The following is a 23,531-nucleotide window of genomic DNA, read 5'->3' on the forward strand; positions in this document are numbered from 1 at the left end:
ACGAGCCTTGCCTACGTGGTTCGGCTGCAAGTTCGACCGAAGTCCATACATTTTATTGTAGAGACTTCAGTATCAGTCGTAGTAGGAAACTCTGGAATTACTTCCAAGGTTCCTTTCCTTTGATCTGACGACGAAGATATTGTTTATCTCGTCGAGTTGCACTATTCTCCCACTCACCTTTTTGAAAGAACTATTCTCTTTAAAAGCATACCGTTTCGTGGCAAAACTATTTGCCTCGGTATAGTGGTGGGGGAATACCCAATGACTTGGGATAACCTACAAAGTAGCACTTGTTTGATTTGGAATAGGTCTGTAACCTTTACACAAGCCCCATATACCAAATGTTTAAGAAAAGATATAACATGGTTGGGCGTACCATACCATGGTGTCATTTCAACAGACCCGACGGAGCTCTTTTCAGTGTAAAAGCCCCAGTCTCTAAAGCATCACTCTTTAAAAGGGATAATGGCAATTTTATTTATGTCATCTTTGATCTTACCATGTTATAAATGGTTCGATTACATCTCCACGGACTTTTCACTTGCAGTGGTGTTCCGGGAGGTGCAAGTTTATGAAACCCCTTTCACAACTCATCAGACATTCGCTAAACTTATAACTCAAATATTCCTTTCTGCAATCAAATTGTAGAAACATAATTTTCTTGTTACAATAACTTCTACTTCATTTCTGAAAACCTTTCGACTGATTTCAAAAGATCCAGACTTACGTCTCATCAAGTAAATATCCATATATCTACTTGAGCCATTTCTGAAGATAGATAAATCCACTATTTGCAACATTTATCGGACTACACACATCAAATGTATGATCACCAATAAGTTTGCTGTTCATTCTTTATTGCATGTGAACGGTATTTCAGTCACTTCACCTTTGGAGGAAAGTTGCAAGTGTTAGATGATTCAAAATCAAACGACTTCAAAATCCATCATAATGGAATTTTCCATGCGGGTTTCCCCAAATGTGACCAAATGTAGTGCCACACTTGTGTGGTATTCTTTTAGTCTTGCGACATTTAGCTTCAGTGTTATGGATGTATCATATTACCATCAATATTCATAACATACATCCCATCTTGGATGGAAGCATGGCCCTTCATGTTATTCATAATACTGAACAACAATTGTTGTTTTTATGAATAACCTCTCTTGCAAAAACATTGTGCAATGGGCTAGAGTGTATGAAACTCTAAAATGAATTATGAAAATAGACCTAGAGGTAATGTATTATTATCAATATTCATAAAATACATCTCATTAATAATGAAAGTATGGCCCTTATGTTATTCATAACACCGAACATGAAAAGTTCTCTTATGAACAACCTTCTTGCAAGATACCTTATGCAATGGGCTAGAGTGTGAAACTCTAAATGAGTTATGAAAATAAATACAGACGGTAATACACCGATGGAAAGTATATTAACATTTACTATGTTCCCTGTGTATGCCTAAACCTCATTCCTGGCTAGTCTTTCAGGCCATAGCAGTTCTTACATCGAGTTGCAACAGAATGCAATCGAGTGGGTATCTTTGTGATTAACTCACAATACCCAAAACTCAGTGATTAACAATTTAATCATAATTCCCAAGAACTATATCTTTGACCAGCCTTCTATACATCAAAAACTTGTATGACATTCATACATGAGATGGATATTCAAGTCTTCTTTCTTTTTGCCTTTATACTTCTAACAGTTTAACTTTTAGTATTTCTCCTACTCTCAGAAGAAGCACCCAACTTAAGAGTGGCGTTAGCCCCGGACTTCCTAGGCGTGAAAGTCTCACTAACACCCTTCGGACACTTCCTTTCTCTTTAAGTTGTTGTTTTATTCACCTTTCATCATATGACAGGCGTTCTTCTGGATCCCTTTCCCAATCAGTCTAATGGATAGTAAACTCCTTTACTTATAGTTTGCAAACCAACATTGCCTTGGATATCTCATATCTTTTAGCCTTTGTCTGTCTCTAAAAATGATTTTCAGATTCCATGAATATCACATAACTATCCAAACTTTCGAAGTTCGGGTCTCATGGAAGCAAACATATTGCACTTTGCTGCCACGGAATTCTAGCTTTTGGATCGAAGGATGAGAGTCACATGATCCATAGCATAAGCGAGAGAATACCGAAAGTATGCGATAGGACAAAGTCCTTCTCGGCACTTTTGAGGACAATCCTCACATTACGTCACCAATCGTAAAGTTTTAACCAGATATTTAACAGCTATTCGATTTTAACAGGGAAGGTGGAAACGCGAGCCATTATTCTACAACTATTTTGCAAGAAACACTTAGACAGTGTTCATAATTAATTGCATTGAGAATTAAACATGTTAATTCTACAGCGCACTCCCACTCAAATCAATATCTCTCATAATTGATTGTGAGTGATTCAAGATCCGTATTTCAATTGTTCGCCATTGGTGTAACACCACTGATGACAAAAATCTCAACCGGTAGGCCAACTTGCCAATCACATCTCTATGTGACTCTTATTCATCTTTCGATGCGAGTGTTCCGAGTTCATGACGGTCATGCCTGAACGTCAAGTCAACCAAGTGATCTTGCTGCAAGGTCTCAACTCACCCGCCTCACACATCCCTAATCGTTCGTACCCGTGTGACACGGCGCACCCCGAAAAGTTAGGTGCCGTGACGGTGCTACACTTGGGAGAACACTAACTACTTGATATTTTTGTGAGAGATCACCCTAATAAAAAGCAACTACCGCGCAATCAAAAAGGGTGCATCAAAGGGATAAACATCTCAGGCAATTCATAATAGCATGATATGGTATAGCCCTTTCTGACGCATAAGTCTTTCATTTCTTCGTCTTTGGCATTCGCGTCGGTGTTCACCTTCGCGAAGATTGCCACCATCTTGTCGATGCACCAAATAATATTGCTATCTCTATAGCTAATAAAATAAGTGCATTACTTAAGGTAGACACGCAGGTCACTAAAGTGACAATCATATGGCTCCAGCCATCATGCCGAATCATGACACACAGGTCATGTTAATCAATTTACATCATATAGTCATCTCATACATAATCAAATTGAATATGAGCATTGCTATACCACATCACATGCACATGCAAACCCTCCTGCAAAACCAAGTTAGACGTTTCTAATCGGTTCATGCAAACTTTTTTTCGTGGCTTCTAAGGTTTCGACTTAAACCACAGCTACCAATGTTTTATCATCAAGTATGATTATTCAAGTTGCTAGATTAACATCTCGGGGTGTATGAAACACGAGATAATTAAATCTCGAGCCCCATACTAAACTTCGTCATACGCATGACCCCCGTGCAGATCATATCTGCAATGCCCTTTCATCTGCGAATTTCATCTTTCTTTTGACTACGGCAAAACCCAAAGAACTGATAGGACTTCCATGATCAATCAGGATCACGAATTGCCAGAACTTTGTCAAATTCCACCATGCTATCTCGAGATTGAGCAAACGCAAATTCTAGGGAAGCAACAAGAACGTCGGGTAACAGATTTCATCTGTCACCCGCATAAATAATTTTCAGCAATCGATCTCATCTACTCCAAAATTATATTATGCAATACCCATACATCTCCATGTATTCTAGATCGCAACCTGCATCTACGCATAGCACGGCTCATGATGCCACTGTAGGGGAACACAGCAGAAAACAAAAATTTTCCGACCTACGCACCAGCCCAGGACCACTATGGAGACTGCATACATGGTTTGATCTTTTTCGTTACCGACTCGTAGCGCAGCGGGAAGTAGAGTCGATGACGATCGGCGGTGAAGATCCCCGCAGCTAGTATTTACAACCTCCCAACCACGAGGATGTATACCCTCATCTGCTCCTCAGATAGCCCTCCGGGAGGCGGTCGAACAGCCCCCCGGACGGTGTCACGGACAGCCCTTCGAGAGGACCTTCGAAACTCAAACGGTCACTCGGACAGCCCTTCGGGAGGACCTTCAAAACTCGGACGGTCACACGGACAGCCCTTCGGGAGACACTCACGAACTAAGACTGAAACTACGATCTCTCTACAGAGTTGCACACATAAGGTGTCATCTATCCAGCAGGGCTTCGCCGTCCAGAACTAGTTCCTGCCGGAACCCAGACAGCCTTACGGCTCTACAAAACTCTTTTCGTGGGAGGGAGAGAAGAAGCCAGATCATTGCATGGTACTTGTATGTGAGAAGGGATGAGTGTGGAGAGCTCCTCTCCTCCTCCTTTTATAGGAAATCCAAGGGGTAGGGTGGTTTCACAAGAAAACCCAAAGTGCACATGAAGGAAGTCCTTCCACAAGGACCCAAGTGTGAAACCAAGGGACAAGAGGGGGCTCCAAGGAGGAGTCCCCATGTGGCCGGCCACACCTAGGAGGGGCCCCCCAAAGGGAGCCTCATCCATCCATGTCACCCCCAAAAATATCTTGGGACAAAGCCCAAAATAATGGCTTTCCAAAAAGTAACCCAAAAAGCACTTTCACTATTCATGACGACATTTTTCAGCGTCCGTTCGAACTGAAAATATTTATGTGGGCTTAGAACATTTCCAGTACCCACCATAATTATTTTCAACGCGTTCTGAAACAATTCCAGTTTAGTGATTTTCATCTGCGAAAAGCATCTGAAGCGGTTCCGGCAGCTCCGGAACATTTCCGGTTTTTATCTCAGAAAATTCCAAAAAGCTTCCAGAATGATTCTGGCACCCTTCAAGAATTATCAGGCATTTGCCGAAACCAACTTTACTTAATGGTATATCCCGAAACAACTTTTCGGTATCATCGAAACTCATCCGATGACCTCTCTCTGCGGTACGATTCCGCTGTCCGAAACTTTTCCGGTGTCCGAAACTTTTTCGGTGATTTTCTCTCAGACTCCCTGTCTAGTATTCAACAGATAGATGACCCTTAAGTGTGTGACCCTATAGGTTCGGTGAAGTATAGACATGACCCGGAACCCCTTCCGATCAATGATCAACATCGGAGCCGTGGACACCCATATTGACCCCTATACCCACACGAATGAATATTCGAGTGAACCTCTAGTTGTCGTGTGCTATTCCTGTTGCTTCACGATATGTTACAAAGACCCGTGGTGAGATTTACTTGCATCCCCGTGGATCAACAACTTGTCCACTATGCTAGTTACCTCGTTACTGGTTTTGTTCTCTTTTCTCGTTTCCGTGTTCCGGCATCCCTGTGATCAAATCACACTGTGTCTAGCCAGACGATGATGGATAACGTAACACCGAGAGGGCCCGAGAATATCTCTCCATCGTCGGAGGAGCAAATCCAAATCTTGAGCTATCAAGTTACTTGACACACTTTTCCATGAACCCGTAAGCCACCGTAATAGCCACCCATTTACGGATGATGTTTAACAAACCCCAAAGTTCATGAAGCAAGCATGAAGAAACTCGATACTCTCATGGTCTAAGGAGTCATGCAAACATTAACCATCTCTGTGTTATTTACCATTAACTTGTGACAAAAGAATCTCATAGCATAACATCAAACCGGGTCGATTCAACACAAATGTTTTCTTAACATTGTGCCCTCAAAGTTGTTGGCATAGAAATGCCCATGATCAGGAAAACGGAACCATCATGCAACACTTGAGCTAGTCTTAGAGGCCAAACTAGGAATACTTCTTACCGTTTATTATTACACACGTGCATATGAGTCTTCCTCCGAGCCTCGTGGATATTGTAGACTCGAGAATCATTGCAGTTATAGCATGGAACATAAACATAATTATGAACTCGGAGATAAATAATATCATTTATTATTGCCTCTAGGGCATATCTCCTACAGTCATAGCGAGGAGGCAGGTCCGGCTTGAACTTGCTCGGCCAAGCGACGCTGCGCAGCTTGGGGGTGAAGGCGCGACAGCCCGCTGTGGTCACCGGGGCCCTTTGCTGATGCAGAGCTTGCTCTTGATGGTACCCGCGCACCGCTGCCATAGGCAGTACGTGGTCTTGTCGCACCGGTGCAGGGAGCACGGGGGCACCTTCTTGAGGCTGAGGGATTTCTTGACAGCTTCCTCCTTCTCGTGCGGGCGCCGGACGCGGTGGGTCATGCCGAGGGGCCGCGCACCTTGGCGCCAGGGCGCCGTCTTGGGGCAGAGATGGTGGAGGCGCTCCATGAGCCACGTCGCCCGTACCTGGCGGAGGGTGAGGCAACAAGAGGGACAGCGCGGGAGAGCCTCCTGCGGTGCTGACGAGCTCGGTGATGCGAGCGAGCTATTCCTCGTAGAGGTCATCGACGGGGCGGTAACACAGGAGCTCGCGCGCCATAAGCAGTGCGGCTTGCGCGTCCGTGGGGGCGCGACGAGCGTGGGACGACGAGCCGGCTAGGGTCAGCGACGGAGTGGCGGTGCGGCCGTCCCGCCGCACTGAGGGGTGCAGCAAGGATGCTTGCTGCTCGTTCCCCGCCGGGCCGGTGGCAGCATTGGCGGTAGGCGTTGGATAACGTCGGGGAGGTCGACCGACAGGAGCCATCTGGGCGATGCGTGTGGCGAGAGCGGCCCGGCGCTCAGCGCGGGCTCGGCGGGCTTCAGACATGGATGCGATGAAGCGATGGGACGTGGATCAGCGGAAGGAAGACTTTGGCGCACCCTTACCTGGCGCCCCAAATGTCGGATTTAGGGTTCCGGCAAAACCCTTGAGGTTCGAACACTGGGGTGCGCACGAAGATTTCCCCCTACCGAATATCGCCCTCAGCCTTGCCGCGATCTCTAAGCCTAGCTCGATGAACTCCCGACACAAGAGACACAAGATTTATACTGTTTCGGACCACCGTTGTGGTGTAATACCCTACTCCACTGTGGTGGTGGTGGATTGCCTCTTGGGCTGATGATGAACAGTACAAGGGAAGAACAGCCAACTGAGGAGAGGTGTTCTTGTGCTTGGTGGGTGCGAGGATGAACTGAGTTTGTTTCGTCCCCGTCTCTTGTCCCCTTTCTACTGTGGTGGCTAGTCCTATTTATAGAGGCCCTGGTCCTCTCCCCAAATATTGAGCGGGAAGGGATCCAACAACGGCCAATTTGAAAGGGGACAGCTAGTACAAGCTATCCTGACTAAAGGTGGTCTTCGCCTGTCAAAGGCGCTGGTGGTGACGCGTCTTGGGCTCCACGATGACCTCCATCCTGCCGTCCTGCTGGTCTTCGTCTTGTTTCACCAATATGGAAACCTTTGCCTGATGCCTCGGTACTCCGCGCTTGTGCTTGCCCCCTTAGCACCAAAGGGGAAACGAGGACACTGCGCGCTGGCGCCCGCCTGGCCTTGGTTGTCATGGCTTGCGTCATGGGAACCTCATGAGGTACCTCCTGGCCTTGATCTCTCCACCCCCTAGCGAGCCTGCCTGGTGAGGCCGCTCCTGAGGAGGCCTTGTGTCGTCCGCCTCGTGAGGCTTGGCCCCTCGCGAGGGTCTTGAGTGTTGGTTGACAAAGACAGGCCGTACTGGGCCACTGGCGGAGCCATGCCATGGGCCGCAGGCAGGCAAGTATGGGACCCCCATTCCCAGAACGCCGACAGAGTGCGCTTTCCTATTTGTCATCAAGGGTGGCACTAATGGTGAAAGTACCATCAATGCCATCCTGTCTTGCTGGAACCTTCTTTGTTGCAGGGGGAGCAGCCTTGGATCTCTTGCTGGTCAAACTTTTCGGCAAGTCACTGCCAGGCGTAGCGCACTCCAAAGAGATGCGCTTCCCGGGGTCCTTGTCGGTATCCTTGATATTTTTTTGAACTTTGTATTCCTCCTCGGTGGGAGCTGGGGTCTTGATGGCCTCTGCTACTACCGCATCTCTATACATCTTGTCGATGCATATAACTGCATCTCTCTTATCTGAAGGGATGGAGATGACTCCCATGGGGCCCGGCATCTTCAAGGTTTTATATGCATAGTGGGACTCCACCATGAACTTAGCCAAAGTCGGGCGACCAAGGATTCATTGAACGGCAGGGGAAATGTAATAACATCAAACACCACCTTCTAAGTTCTGAAGTTTCTCCACCAAATGTCATCGGCAATGTAATATTTCCCTTTGGCTGGCTCCTTCCTTGGTTGATCCCCTAGAAAGTGCCAGTCTTCTTCAGGTCCTCGTCAGCAATTTGAAGTCTCTTAAGCACGTCAGGGGAAATTAATCTCAACTCTGCCCCACCATCAACCAACATCCTTGTGACCTTGAGGTTGCGGATTGTCGGTGAAACCAACAACGGCAAACATCCTACCGCAGAAGTGCGGTCTGTATGATCATCAATGTCAAAGATGATGGGCATGCGGTACCATTTAAGTGGTTCCCATGTGCTTGCTACGGGCTCTACCGCATTGACTTCACGCGCCCACTATTTGAGCTGGCGGTGAGAGGAGTGCAAAGATGCACCCCCATCAATACACATCGCCTCGGTAGCTTTCTAGAATTCATGCTCGCTGGTTTCATTATCCTCTTCATCACTGTCTTCTTCATTTTCCTTTTTCTTACGGGCCCTGGCGGGTTTCTCTTTCTGCTGATCAACCTTACCATGGTGGCCATTACAGCCTCCACGGCCCTTCCCGCCAACGCCATTCTGGCCTTTCTCCTTATCATGCCTCTCGTACTCGGCTTTTTGCTTCTTGACCAGCTGTTCAACTTGCTTGCAATCTTGGAGATCATGACCCTTGGTCCTATGGATCTTGTAGTATGGCCCATCAGACTTGCCAGTTTTCTCGGTTGCCACTGCTACCTGACAATTAGCGCAAGTAGCAGCTTCCTTGTCGGATGTCCCAGTCTTTGTTTTCTTGCCGGCGCTAAGATTGCCAGAGCTCTCAACGGCCATTACTGCCTTCTTCTTGTTGTGCTTCATGTTTTTCTTCCTAGGGTGGCGAAGTCATCGTCATCTTCCAAATCGACTTCGACACCCACCTCCTCTCATGGGAGCCTTCTGCCTTCCTCAACCCGAGCACATTTATTCTGCCAATGTGTACATCTAATTGACGGTCTTTGGCAGGCGAACATTCATATTAGCATGCATCCGTCGATTATGCACATTCTTGTGGAATGCGGCAATCACAGCTGCCAGGTGTATCTGAGGAATGTTGCGGTGGACTCGGCTGAATCTTTGCAAATACTTGCGCAAACTCTCCGCTTCTTTCTGTGGGAGGGCCTGCAAGTCACTGGGCTTCCCTCGTTCTTGGTGGCCACCAGTGATGGCGTCAACGAACTCATTGCACAGGTCTGCCCATGAAGAAATGGAATCCTCCGGCAAGTGCATCAGCCAAGACCTCACGTTAGGCTTGAGGGCCAACGGGAAGTAGTTGGTGAGTACTTTCTCATCTCTTCCCCAGGTAGCTTGAATGGCAATCATATAGATGCCCAGAAACTCTGCTGGGTTCAGCTTTCTGTCCTATTTCTTCGGTAGGTCGGGCTTGAAGGTGCGAGAAGACGGGCAACGGACTTGCCGTAGCTCACGATTGAAGGCAGGGAATCCCACCTCGTAAGGTAGGTACCCTCAGCACTGGGCGTGGGTTCATCGACGTCGGGTCCGTTGCACCTGTCTGACTGACGGCGCGTCTCGCGACGCCAATCAATGGTGACGCGGGCGTCTTCCTTCCTCCTGTCTCTCAACACTTGGCGTTGATCCTGCTGGAGTCGTGGTTCGGACAAAGCCATTGACGCTCCGCCAGGGTCATTGACGTCTTGGGTTTGCTGAGCCCACCGTGGATGCCTTTGGGTGGGCTGTCGCAGAGGGGACTGCATTGTAGGTGTAGTCCTCTCAACTTGGCTACCCTTCGGTGCCTCCGGCATTGCCTGCGGGTGCTGCGAGGGCTTCGCGCGCCGTGACTTGTTGGCTTCAACAAAATCGATGAGGCTCTAAATGGTATCTCTCCATTCATCCATCTTGACTGCCGCTGGGGGAAAGTTCAGCAATAGCTAAGCTCTAGCCATCAATTTGTCCACCGTCCCTGGCATCGCATGATAGGCAGAACGCGACACCGCTCGACTTCTAGACGAACCATAAGGAACATCGTCATGCCCCTGATGCCTCTGACCGATCACCAGGGCGGTTTGGCGCGGCCTAAGCTGTTCTTGATGGTCAGCATCTTGACCAGCTGGTCCATTCCCGTGTGGACGTGGTCGTGGAGGATCGACAGCGTTGCTCCGGGTCTTGTCTTGCTCGCCCTGCATGGGGCGGAGCGTATGTCCTGTTGGGGAACGCAGTAATTTCAAAATTTTCCTACGCACACGCAAGATCATGGTGATGGCATAGCAACAAGAGGGGAGAGTGTTGTCTACGTACCCTCGTAGACCATTAAGCGGAAGCATTATGACAACGCGGTTGATGTAGTCATACGTCTTCACGAATCGACCGATCCAAGCACCGAACGTATGGCACCTCCGTGTTCAGCACACGTCCAGATCGATGACGTCCCCCGGGCTCCAATCCAGCGAAGCGTCGGGGATGAGTTCCGTCAGCACGACGGCGTGGTGACGATGATGATGTTCTACCGGCACAGGGCTTCGCCTAAACTCCGCGACGATATGACCGAGGTGGAATATGATGGAGGGGGGCACCGCACACGGCTAAGGAATGATCCGTAGATCAACTTCTGTGTCTATGGGGTGCCCCTTGCCCCCGTATATAAAGGAGTGGAGGAGGGGAGGGCCGGCCCTCTCTATGGCGCGCCCTAGGGGAGTCCTACTCCCACCGGGATTAGGATTCCCCCTTTCCTAGTCCAACTAGGAGTCCTTCCAAGTAGTAGGAGTAGGAGACAAGGAAGGGGAAGAGAGAAGGGAAGGAAGGAGGGGGTGCGGCCCCTCCCCCTAGTCCAATTCGGACTAGGCCATGGGGGGCGCGCGGCCTGCCCTGGGCAGCCCCTCTCTCTTTCTCGTATGGCCCAATAAGGCCCAATACTTCTCCCCGGCGAATTCCCGTAACTCTCCGGTACTCCGATAAATACCCGAATCACTTGGAACCTTTCTGGACTCCGAATATAGTCATCCAATATATCGATCTTTACGTCTCGACCATTTTGAGACTCCTCGTCATGTCCCCGATCTCATCCGGGACTCCGAACTCCTTCGGTACATCAAAACTCATAAACTCATAATAAAACTGTCATCGAAACCTTAAGCGTGCGGACCCTACGGGTTCGAGAACTATGTAGACATGACCTAGAACTATTCTTGGTCAATAACCAATAGCGGAACCTGGATGCCCATATTGGCTCCTACATATTCTACGAAGATCTTTATCGGTCAAACCGCATAACAACATACGTTGTTCCCTTTGTCATCGGTATGTTACTTGCCCGAGATTTGATCGTCGGTATCCAATACCTAGTTCAATCTCGTTACCGGCAAGTCTCTTTACTTGTTACGTAATGCATCATTCCGTAACTAACTCATTAGCTACATTGCTTGTAAGGCTGATAATGATGTGCATTACCGAGAGGGCCCAGAGATACCTCTCCGACAATCGGAGTGACAAAACCTAATCTTGAAATACGCCAACCCATCATGTACTATTGGAGACACCTGTAGTACTCCTTTATAATCACCCAGTTATGTTTTGAAGTTTGGTAGCACCCAAAGTGTTCCTCCGGCAAACGGGAGTTGCATAATCTCATAGTTACAGGAACATGTATAAGTCATGAATAAAGCAATAGCAACATACTAAACGATCAAGTGCTAGGCTAACGGAATGGGTCATGTCAATCACATCATTCTCCTAATGATGTGACCCCGTTAATCAAATGACAACTCTTTTGTTCATGGCTAGGAAACATAACCATCTTTGATAAACGAGCTAGTCAAGTAGAGGCATACTGGTGACACTATGTTTGTCTATGTATTCACACATGTATTATGTTTCCGGTTAATACAATTCTAGCATGAATAATAAACATTTATCATGAATTAGGAAATAAATAATAACTTTATTATTGCCTCTAGGGCATATTTCCTTCAGTCTCCCACTTGCACTAGAGTCAATAATCTAGTTCACATCGCCATGTGATTTAACACCAATATTCATATTTGTATATGATTAACACCCATAGTTCACATCGTCATGTGACCAACACCCAAAGGGTTTACTAGAGTCAATAATCTAGTTCACATCGCTATGTGATTAACACCCAAAGAGTACTAAGGTGTGATCATGTTTTGCTCATGAGAGAAGCTTAGTCAACGGGTCTGTCACATTTAGAGCCATATGTATTTTGCAAATATTCTATGTCCACAATGCTCTGCACGGAGCTACTCTAGCTAATTTCTCCCACTTTCAGTATGTATCCAGATTGAGACTTAGAGTCATCTGGATTTGTGTAAAAGCTTGCATCTTTGTAACTTTTTACGACGGGCTCTTTTATCACCTCCATAATCGAGAAATATCTCCTTAGTCCTCACTAAAGATATTCTTGACCGCTGTCTAGTGATCTACTCTTAGATCAAAATTGTATTCCTTTGTCAAACTCAGAGCAAGGTATACAATAGGTCTGGTTCACAGCATAACATACTTTATAGAACCTATGACTGAGGCATAGGGAATGACTTTTCATTCTCTTTCTATTTTCTGCCATGGTCGGGTCTTGAGTCTTACTCAACTTCACACCTTTGCATCACAGGCAAGAACTCCTTCTTTGACTGTTCCATTTTGAACTATTTCAAAGTTTTGTCAAGGTATGTACTCATTGAAAAATCTTATCAAGTGTCTTGATCTATCTCAATAGATCTTGATGCTCAATATGTAAGTAGCTTTGTCGAGGTCTTTCTTTGAAAAAACTCCTTTCAAACACTCCTTTATGCTTTGCAGAATAATTCTACATTGTTTCCGATCAACAATATGTTATTCACATATACTTATCAGAAATGTTGTAGTGCTCCCACTCACTTTCTTGTAAATACAGGCTTCACCGTAAGTCTGTACAAAACTATATGCTTTGATCAACTTATCAAAGCATATATTCCAACTCTGAGATGCTTGCACCAGTCCATAGATGGATCGCTGGAGCTTGCACATTTTGTTAGCACCTTTAGGATTGACAAAACCTTCTGGTTGCATCATATACAACTCTTCTTTAAGAAAACCATTAAGGAATGCAGTTTTGACATCCATTTGCCAGATTTCATAAATTGTGGCAATTGCTAACATGATTCGGACAGATTTAAGCATCGCTACAGTTGAGAAAATCTCATTGTATTCAACACCTTGAACTTGTCAAAAACCTTTTTGCCACAAGTCAAGCTTTGTAGATACTAACACTACTATCAATGTCCGTCTTCCTCTTGAAGATCCATTTATTCTTAATGACTCACCGATCATCGGGCAAGTCAATCAAAGTCTACACTTTGTTCTCATACATGGATCATATCTCAGATTTCATGGCCTCAAGCCATTTCGCGGAATCTGGGCTCATCATCACTTCCTCATAGTTCGTAGGTTCATCATGGTCTAGTAACATGACTTCCAGAATAGGATTACCGTACCACTCTGGTGCGGACTATACTTTGGAAGACCTACGAGGTTTCTGTAGTAACTTGATCTAAAGTTTCATGATCATCATCATTAGCTTCCTCACTAATTGGTGTAGAAATCACTGGAACTGATTTCAGTGATGAACAATTTTCCAATTCGGGAGAAGGTACAGTTACCTCATCAAGTTCTACTTTTCTCCCACTCACTTCTTTCGAGAGAAACTCCTTCTCTAGAAAGGATCCATTTTTAGCAACGAATATCTTGCCTTCGGATCTGTGATAGAAGGTGTACCCAACAATTTCCTTTGGGTATTCTATGAAGACGCACTTCTCCGATTTGGGTTCGAGCTTATCAGGATGAAACTTTTTCACATAAGCATCGCAGCCCCAAACTTTAAGAAACAACAACTTGGGTTTCTTGCTAAACCACAGTTCATATGGTGTCGTCTCAACGGATTTAGATGGTGCCCTTTTAACGTGAATGCAGCTGTCTCTAATGCATAACCCAAAAACAATAGTGGTAAATCAGTAAGAGACATCATAGATCGCACTATATCCAATAAAGTGTGGTTACGATGTTTGGACACACCATCACGTTGTGGTGTTCCAGGTGGCATGAGCTGTGAAACTATTCCACATTGTTTTAATTGAAGACCAAACTCGTAACTCAAATATTCGTCTCCGCGATCAGATCGCAGAAACTTTATTTTCTTGTTACGATGATTTTTCCACTTCACTCTGAAATTCTTTGAACGTTTCAACTATTTCAGACTTATGTTTCATCAAGTAGATATACCCATATCTGCTCAAATCATCTTGTGAAGGTCAGAAAATAACGATACTTGCCACGAGCATCAACACTCATTGGATTGCATACATCGGTATGTATTATTTCCAATAAGTCACTAGCTTGTTCCATTGTTCCGGAGAATGGAGTTTTAGTCATCTTGCCCAATAGGCACGGTTCGCAAGCATCAAATGATTCATAACCAAGTGATTCCGAAAATCCATCTTTATGGAGTTTCTTCATGCGCTTTACACCGATATGACCCAAACGGCAGTGCCACAAATAAGTTGCACTATCATTATTAACTTTGCATCTTTTTGCATCAATATTATGAATATGTGAATCACTACGATCGAGATCCAACAAACTATTTTCATTGGGTGTATAACCATCGAAGGTCTTATTCATGTAAACAGAATAACAATTATTCTTTAACTTCAAATGAATAACCGTATCACAATAAACATGATCAAATCATATTCATGCTCAACGCAAATGCTAAATAACATTTATTTAGGTTTAACACTAATCTCAAAAATATAGGGAGTGTGTGATGATGATCATATCAATCTTGGAACTATTTCCAACACTCATCGTCACTTCCCCTCAACTAGTCTCCGTTTATTATGTAACTCCTGTTTCGAGTTACTAATCTTAGCAACCGAACAAGTATCAAATACTCAGGGGTTACTATAAACACTAGTAAGGCACACATCAAGCACCTGTATATCAAATATACCCTTGTTCACTTTGCCATCCTTCTTATCAACCAAATATTTAGGGCATTTCCGCTTCCAGTGACCATTTCCTTTGCAGTGTAAGCACTCAATTTCAGGCTTTGGTCTTCTTCACGGGAGTGACAACTTGTTTGCCATTCTACTTGAAGTTTCCCTTTATTTCCCTTTGCCCTTTTCTTGAAACTAGTGGTCTTGTCAATCATAAACACTTGATGCTCTTTCTTGATTTCTACCTTCGTCAATTTCAACATCACGAAGAGCTTGGGAATCGTTTTCGTCATCCCTTGCATTATAGTTCATCACGAAGTTCCACTAACTTGGTGATGGTGACTAGAGAACTCTGCCAATCACTATCTTATCTGGAAGATTAACTCCCACTTGATTCAAGTGATTGTAGTACTCAGACAATCTAAGCACTTGCTCACTAGTTGAGCGATTCTCCTCCATCTTTTAGCTGTAGAACTTGTTGAAGACTTCATATCTCTCAACTCGGGTATTTGCTTGAAATATTAACTTCAACTCCTGGAACATCTCATATGGTCCATGATGTTCAAAACATCTTTGAAGTCCCGATTCTAAGCCATTAAGCATGGTGCACTAAACTATCAAGTAGTCATCATATTGAGCTAGCCAAACGTTCATAACGTCTGCATCTGCTCCTGCAATAGGTTTGTCACCTAGCGGTGCATAAAGGACATAATTCTTCTGTGCAGCAATGAGGATAAACCTCAGATCTCGGATCCAATCCGCATCATTGCTACTAACATCTTTCAACACAGTTTTCTCTAGGAACATATCAAAATAAACACATGAAAGCAACAACACGAGCTATTGATCTACAACATAATTTGCAAAATACTACTAGGACTAAGTTCATGATAATTTAAGTTCAATTAATCATATTACTTAAGAACTCCCACTTAGATAGACATCCCTCTAATCTTCTAAGTAATTACGTGATCCATATCAACTAAACCATAATCGATCATCACGTGAGATGGAGTAGTTTTCAATGGTGAACATCACTATGTTGATCATATCTACTATATGATTCACGCTCGACCTTTCGGTCTCCGTGTTCCGAGGCCATATCTGCATATGCTAGGCTCGTCAAGTTTAACCTGAGTATTCCACGTGTGCAAAACTGGCTTGAACCCGTTGTAGATGGACGTAGAGCTTATCACACCCGATCATCACGTGGTGTCTGGGCACGACGAACTTTGGCAACGGTGCATACTCAGGGAGAACACTTCTTGATAATTAGTGAGAGATCATCTTAAAATGCTATCGTCAATCAAAGCAGAATAAGATGTATAACAGATAAACATCATATGCAATCAAAATATGTGACATGATATGGCCATGATCATCTTGCGCCTTTGATCTCCATCTCCAAAGTACTGTCATGATCTCTATCGTCACCGGCACGACACCATGATCTTCATCATCTTGATCTATATCAATGTGTCGTCACATGGTCGTCTTGCCAACTATTACTCTTGCAACTATTGCTATCGCATAGCGATAAAGTAAAGCAATTATTTGGCACTTGCATCTTATGCAACAAAGAGACAACCATAGGGCTTCTGTCAGTTGCCGATAACTTCAACAAAACATGATCATCTCATACAACAACTTATATCTCATCACGTCTTGACCATATCACATCACAACATGCCCTGCAAAAACAAGTTAGATGTCCTCTACTTTGTTGTTGCAAGTTTTACGTGGCTGCTACGGGCTGAGCAAGAACCGTTCTTACCTACGCATCAAAACCACAATGATAGTTCGTCAAGTTGGTGCTGTTTTAACCTTCGCAAGGACCAGGCGTAGCCACACTCCGTTCAACTAAAGTTGGAGAAACTGACACCCGCTAGTCACCTGTGTGCAAAGCACGGCGGTAAAACCAGTCTCGCGTAAGCGTACGCGTAATGTCGGTCCGGGCCGCTTCATCCAACAATACAGCCGAACCAAAGTATGACATGCTGGTAAGCAGTATGACTTGTATCGCCCATAACTCACTTGTGTTCTACTCGTGCATATAACATTAACGCATAAAACCTGGCTCGGATGCCACTGTTGGGGAACGCAGTAATTTCAAAATTTTCCTACGCACACGCAAGATCATGTTGCTGGCATAGCAACGAGAAGGGAGAGTGTTGTCTACGTACCCTCGTAGACCGTTAAGCGGAAGCATTATGACAACGCGGTTGATGTAGTCGTACGTCTTCACGAATCGACCGATCCAAGCACCGAACGTACGGCACCTCCGTGTTCAGCACACGTCCAACTCGATGACATCCCCTGGGCTCCAATCCAGCAAAGCGTCGGGGATGAGTTCCGTCAGCACGACGGCGTGGTGACGATGATGATGTTCTACCGGCGCAGGGCTTCGCCCAAACTCCGCGACGATATGACCGAGGTGGAATATGGTGGAGGGGGGCACCACACACGGCTAAGGAACGATCCGTAGATCAACTTCTGTGTCTATGGGGTGCCCCTTGCCCCCGTATATAAAGGAGTGGAGGAGGGGAGGGCCGGCCCTCTCTATGGCACGCCCTAGGGGAGTCCTACTCCCACCGGGAGTAGGATTCCCCCTTTCCTAGTCCAACTAGGAGTCCTTCCAAGTAGTAGGAGTAGGAGACAAGGAAGGGGAAGAGAGAAGGGAAGGAAGGAGGGGGTGCGGCGCCTCCCCCTAGTCCAATTCGGACTATGCCATGGGGGGGCGCGCGGCCTGCCCTAGGCAGCCCCTCTCTCTTTCTCGTATGGCCCAATAAGGCCCAATACTTCTCCCCGGCGAATTCCCGTAACTCTCCGGTACTCCGATAAATACCCGAATCACTCGGAACCTTTCTGAACTCCGAATATAGTCGTCCAATATATCGATCTTTACGTCTCGACCATTTCGAGACACCTCGTCATGTCCTCGATCTCATCCGGGACTCCGAACTCCTTCAGTACATTAAAACTCATAAACTCATAATAAAACTGTCATCGAAACCTTAAGCGTGCGGACCCTACGGGTTCGAGAACTATGTAGACATGACCTAGAACTATTCTTGGTCAATAACCAATAGAGGAAGCTGGATGCCCATATTGGCTCCTACATATTCTACGAAGATCTTTATCGGTCAAACCGCATAACATACGTTGTTCCCTTTGTCATCGGTATGTTACTTGCCCGAGATTCGATCGTCGGTATCCAATACCTAGTTCAATCTCGTTACCGGCAAGTCTCTTTACTCGTTACGTAATGCATCATTTTGTAACTAACTCATTAGCTACATTGCTTGCAAGGCTTATAGTGATGTGCATTACCGAGAGGGCCCAGAGATACCTCTCCGACAATCGGAGTGACAAAACCTAATCTCGAAATACGCCAACCCAACATGTACCTTTGGAGACACCTGTAGTACTCCTTTATAATCACCCAGTTACGTTGTGACGTTTGGTAGCACCCAAAGTGTTCCTCCGGAAAACGGGAGTTGCATAATCTCATAGTTACAGGAACATGTATAAGTCATGAAGAAAGCAATAGCAACATACTAAACGATCAAGTGCTAGGCTAACGGAATGGGTCATGTCAATCACATCATTCTCCTAATGATGTGACCCCGTTAATCAAATGACAACTATTTTGTCCATGGCTAGGAAACATAACCATCTTTGATAAACGAGCTAGTCAAGTAGAGGCATACTAGTGACACTATGTTTGTCTATGTATTCACACATGTATTATGTTTCCGGTTAATACAATTCTAGCATGAATAATAAACATTTATCATGAATTAGGAAATAAGTAATAACTTTATTATTGCCTCTAGGGCATATTTCCTTCATGTCCTACCGTCGCCCCTCTAGGCGGTACAACCAATGGATCTTGGCTAGCACCAGAGCGGGTGTCAATGCTGCGTTGGTCGCGCTCGCTGGTGCGGCAGGGAGGCGGAAGCTAGGCATCTCCTTGGCATGTGCCAACGTGAGCGTGCCCACCAGAAGGCTGATGGTATTGGGCCACCCCTGCAGCACCGTTCCCGCTCCGGCAGTGATGAGGGCATTAGTGGTGCCGTCTGCAGCGCCTGTCCCGTCCTTTGCGGCTGTGGCGTCCGCGACGCCCGTAGCCGCAGGTGAGGAGACCTTCTAAGTGGAAGGATGTGTTGCTGCACCGCTTTTCTTCTTGGGAGCCATCAAAGACGCAGAAGGTGATGAAGATCATGTGCTAGCTATTGCTTCAGGTTCGCACGAGTGACGCCCCCTCCCTGGCGTGCCAAAGATGTCGGCTTGGAAGCACGATCACCAATGGGGCAGGGATGCTCCTTTGTAGTTTGGCAAGGGGACGGTCACATCATACAAAGAGCAGAAACAACAGGACAACATGATGGTGGATGGCTCTCTTTTACCTAGGTACGGGTCGCTTTGCAGCGTAAAACCCTACTCCTGCTGTGGTGGATTGATCTGGAGGAACACGAAGACACGGTGTGTTCAAGCCTGGTGTTGGGTTCCTCAAGAGAGCAGCTATGCGCGTACAAGTGTTGAGGGATCCAGTGTTCAAACCCTTTGCTAGGTTGCCTCAGGCCTCCTTTTATAGCTCAAGGGGCAACCACAGTGGCAAAATAGTCATTTGAGTGTGATTAGATAGCCAACAGTGCTATCATACCTAACTCTGGCAGTTAGGACAAAGTGCATTAAATGCACCTGCTAGGTGTCATGCTGAGGTTGAAGCCCCACAAGCATGTCGCGCGCTTCTGTGCCTCCTTATTAGCGCGACACGCCATCTGGACGGGTGTCAATAAAGTTAATTTCCTCTTCACCATGCTGCCACGTGCTTGCGAGGATCCACCTAGTGACTTGAGAGCTTGACACCGCATCGATCGATGACTTGGTTGTGATGAGGTGGAGCGGTGGTGTCATGGTGAAGGCTTGTCGGCAAGGAACCTGGCGGGTTCTAAGCTTGGTGGCCCCGGAAGTCCTACCGGGGAAAACTGGTCACACTCCCCAGGCATGGCTTCGACCCTGTCGGGCTCGCCTACTCGACAAGGGAGGCCCTCCTAGTGAGTTCTCTTGTTGACTTGATCTTCTTAATGCTCTTCTTGATCCCACGAAGAGCGGTTTCTCTGGCTTCTGTTGTATCAAGCCATGATACTAGGTGTATGCCTTGTTGTATGCTAGTGCATAAGTCGGGGCAACGAATGCGCATGTTTGTTGCACCGACATGCATTCATGACAGAAAACGTGACCGACTGTGACAAACACGTATCATCAGGGAAGTGTTTTTTGTGGTGCTTCCTCGGAGATTTTGCCCACCTTCTTGACGCCGTCCTCAAGACACTCCAAGACTTCAGTAAAAAAAATCCGAGATAGTTGGCATCACCAATCTCGAGGGGGTTGGGGATGTCCTCCTTGCTGCTAGAGCCCAGGGCGCGGCAGGCTTGAAGCTCGAGAGCGTGCAACATCTTGGAGCACTCATGTTGTCGCCCCCGAGCCTGGTCCGCCTCCTCCCTCGCCTGCTCCACGACTGATGTAACGCCCCCACCTGCTTCTGGAGTGAGGCCAGCTCGGCCTTGATGTGGGCTTGGGGAGCCAGCACAGTTTTTCGATGCCACTCTACCTCAGTTAGCATCTCCTTGAGGCCATCAATCTCATGCTTTAATTCCCCACACCACGTTATGAAGCGGTTGTCCTGCAGCTACAATTTCTCACTGTACTCCTTGGACAGTGCTCGACGGGTCTCCACAACCCTGGCATCGACATCCGCCTGAATCTTCTTCCCTTGGCTGTCAGGGAGGTGTTGGCCTTGTCCATACGATGGGCATAGTAGCCTTGCAATACAGCCACCTCGCGGTCAAGTGCCTTCAATCGCTCTCGCTCCATGTCTTTCTCAGATGCTATCGATGCGAGTTCCCTCATCTTGAGGTCCGCCTAGCGCGCTCGTAGTTCTTCTTCGCATGCAGAGATCGTGTCCTTGCACGCCTAGAGCTGTTCCTTGAGCACGATGTTCAGGACCCGGATCTCCTGCGAGCGGGCCTCCGCTGCCTCGCGCTGCAAACCCGCTGCTTCGGCCTCTTGGAAAGCGCACTTGATAGCTTCTCTCTCCTTGCCAGCAGACTTCTCGAGGCGTCCACGTTTTGGCGACGACCTAGTTTGACTGCAAATTCGAGATGATGCCACCCATGGGCCAAGCGCAGGAGCTCCTCGGCAAGGCGTGCCTCAACACCTTGAAGCTGCGCCCCGAGCTCATCCAACATGCTCGCAGTGTTCTGTAGTAGGCCGCGCTTGATCGCGGTACGGCTGTTCACAAGCGTCAGGGCCCTGTCCGGGCTAGATCCCTCGCCTCCTTCTGCCTCGGGTGCTGGCAAAGACCGGGCCTCACTCATCAGGGGTGTGGAGCCCGCCAGTTCCTTCGACTCTACCCAGAGCCAGTGTCGCACCCCGATAGGCCCCGGGGTTCCCTGAGCCGCTTCCGGCACTGGCAGGGCATGGTGTGGGGACCGGCATCTTTGTTCCCATCACCGCGGTGCTAGCCTCAGCGACGGGTGCTATGGGTGCTGAAGGGTGGCTGTCCCGAGATGTATCCGGAGGAGTCTCCGGCTCCGCCTCTGATGTGAACTTAGCGCCAGCTTTGGTAGCTTGGCGCCACCTGAACTCTTCGCCCTCTACGCCCCTGATGACCCACGAGTATAGGGGATCAATCATAGTCCTTTCAATAAGTTAGAGTGTCAAACCCAATGAGGAGCAGAATAAAATGACAAGCGGTTTTCAGCAAGGTGATGTCTGCAAGCACTGAAATTATAAGTAACGAGTAGTTTGATAGCAAGGTAATTTGTAATGACCAAGTAACGGTAACAAAAGTGCAGCAAGGTAGCCCAATCCTCTTGAGTCAAAGGACGGGCCAAAACAATCTCTTATGATAAGCAAAGTGTTCTTGAGGGTACAAGGGAATTTCATCCAGTCACTTTCATCATGTTGGTTTGATTTGTGTTCGCTACTTTGATAATTTGATATGTGGGTGGACCGGTGCTTAGGTGTTCTTTTTACTTGAACAAACCTCCTACTTATGATTAACCCCCTCGCAAGCATCTGCAACTACGAGAAAAGTATTAAGAATAAATCTAGCCATAGCATTAAACTTTGGGATCCAAATCAGCCCCTTACGGAATAGCGCATAAACTAGGGTTTAAGTTTCTGTCACTCTCGCAACCCATCATCTAATAACTACTCCACAATGCATTCCCTTAGGCCCAAGTATATTGAAGTGTCATGTAGTCGACGTTCACATGACACCACTAAGGGAATCACAACATACATACCATCAAAATATCGAACACATATCAAGTTCACATGATTACTTGCAACAAGATTTCCCCTGTGACCTCAAGAACAAAAGTAACTACTCACTAATGATAATCATGCTCATGATCAGAGGGGTATTAAATAGCATAATGGATCTGAACATGTAATCTTCCACCAAATAAACCATATAGTAATTAACTACAAGATGTAATCAACACTACTAGTCACCAACAAGCACCAATCTAAGGTTCCTGTATAAAGATTGAACACACGAGATGAACTAGGGTTTGAGAGGAGGTGGTATTGTTGAAGATGTTGATGGAGATTGCCCTCCCCAAGATGGGAGAGTTGTTGGTGATGATCACGATGATGATTTCCCCCTTCGGGAGGGAAGTCCCCCCTCCCCCCGGAATCGCTCTGCCGGAGGGCAAAAGTGCTCCTGCCCAAGTTCCGCCTCGAGAAGGTGGCGTTTTGTCCCGAAAGTCCTCTCCTAATTTTTTTCTAGGTCAAAATGACTTATATACCAGAAGATGGCACCGGAGGTGGGCCGAGGAGGGCACAACCCACCAGGGCGCGCCCAGGTGGGTTGTGCCCACCTGGTGGGGGCCCTCTGGTGGTTATTTGCTCAAATAATTCTTATTTATTCCATAAAAAATCCTCATGGAGTTTCAGCTCATTTGGAGTTGTGCGGAATAGGTGGCCTGATGTAGCTTTTTCACGTCCAGAATTCCAGCTGCCGGTATTCTCCCTCTTTTGTGTGAACCTTGCATATTATGGGAGAAAAGGCATTAGAATTACTCCAAAACGCATTATTATGCATAAAAACATTATAAATAACAGTAGGAAAACATGATGCAAAATGGACGTATCAGCCCCGGGCGGGCGGCGGAGAGGCCCCGACCGGATCAGGGGATTCCTCCTTCTTCCTGGAGGAGGACTTGCGCGAGGGAAATGATTAGTCGCTGATACGTCTCCAACGTATCTATAAATTTTTATTGTTTCATGCTATTATATTATATATACATCTTGGATGTTTTATACGCATTATTATGTTATTTCATATCATTTTTGGGACTAACCTATTAACCTAGTGCCCAATGCCAGTTGGTGTTTTTTCCTTGTTTTTGTCTTTTGCAGAAAATCAATACCAAACGGATTCCAAACAAAAAAAACTTTTTGATGATTTTTCTTGGACCAGAAGACACCTAGGAAGCTTCGGGGGGATGTCAGAAGGCCCACGGGTGAGCCA

This window comes from Triticum dicoccoides, chromosome 6B (assembly GCF_002162155.2).
Source record: "Triticum dicoccoides isolate Atlit2015 ecotype Zavitan chromosome 6B, WEW_v2.0, whole genome shotgun sequence".
Classification (NCBI taxonomy): Eukaryota; Viridiplantae; Streptophyta; class Magnoliopsida; order Poales; family Poaceae; genus Triticum; species Triticum dicoccoides.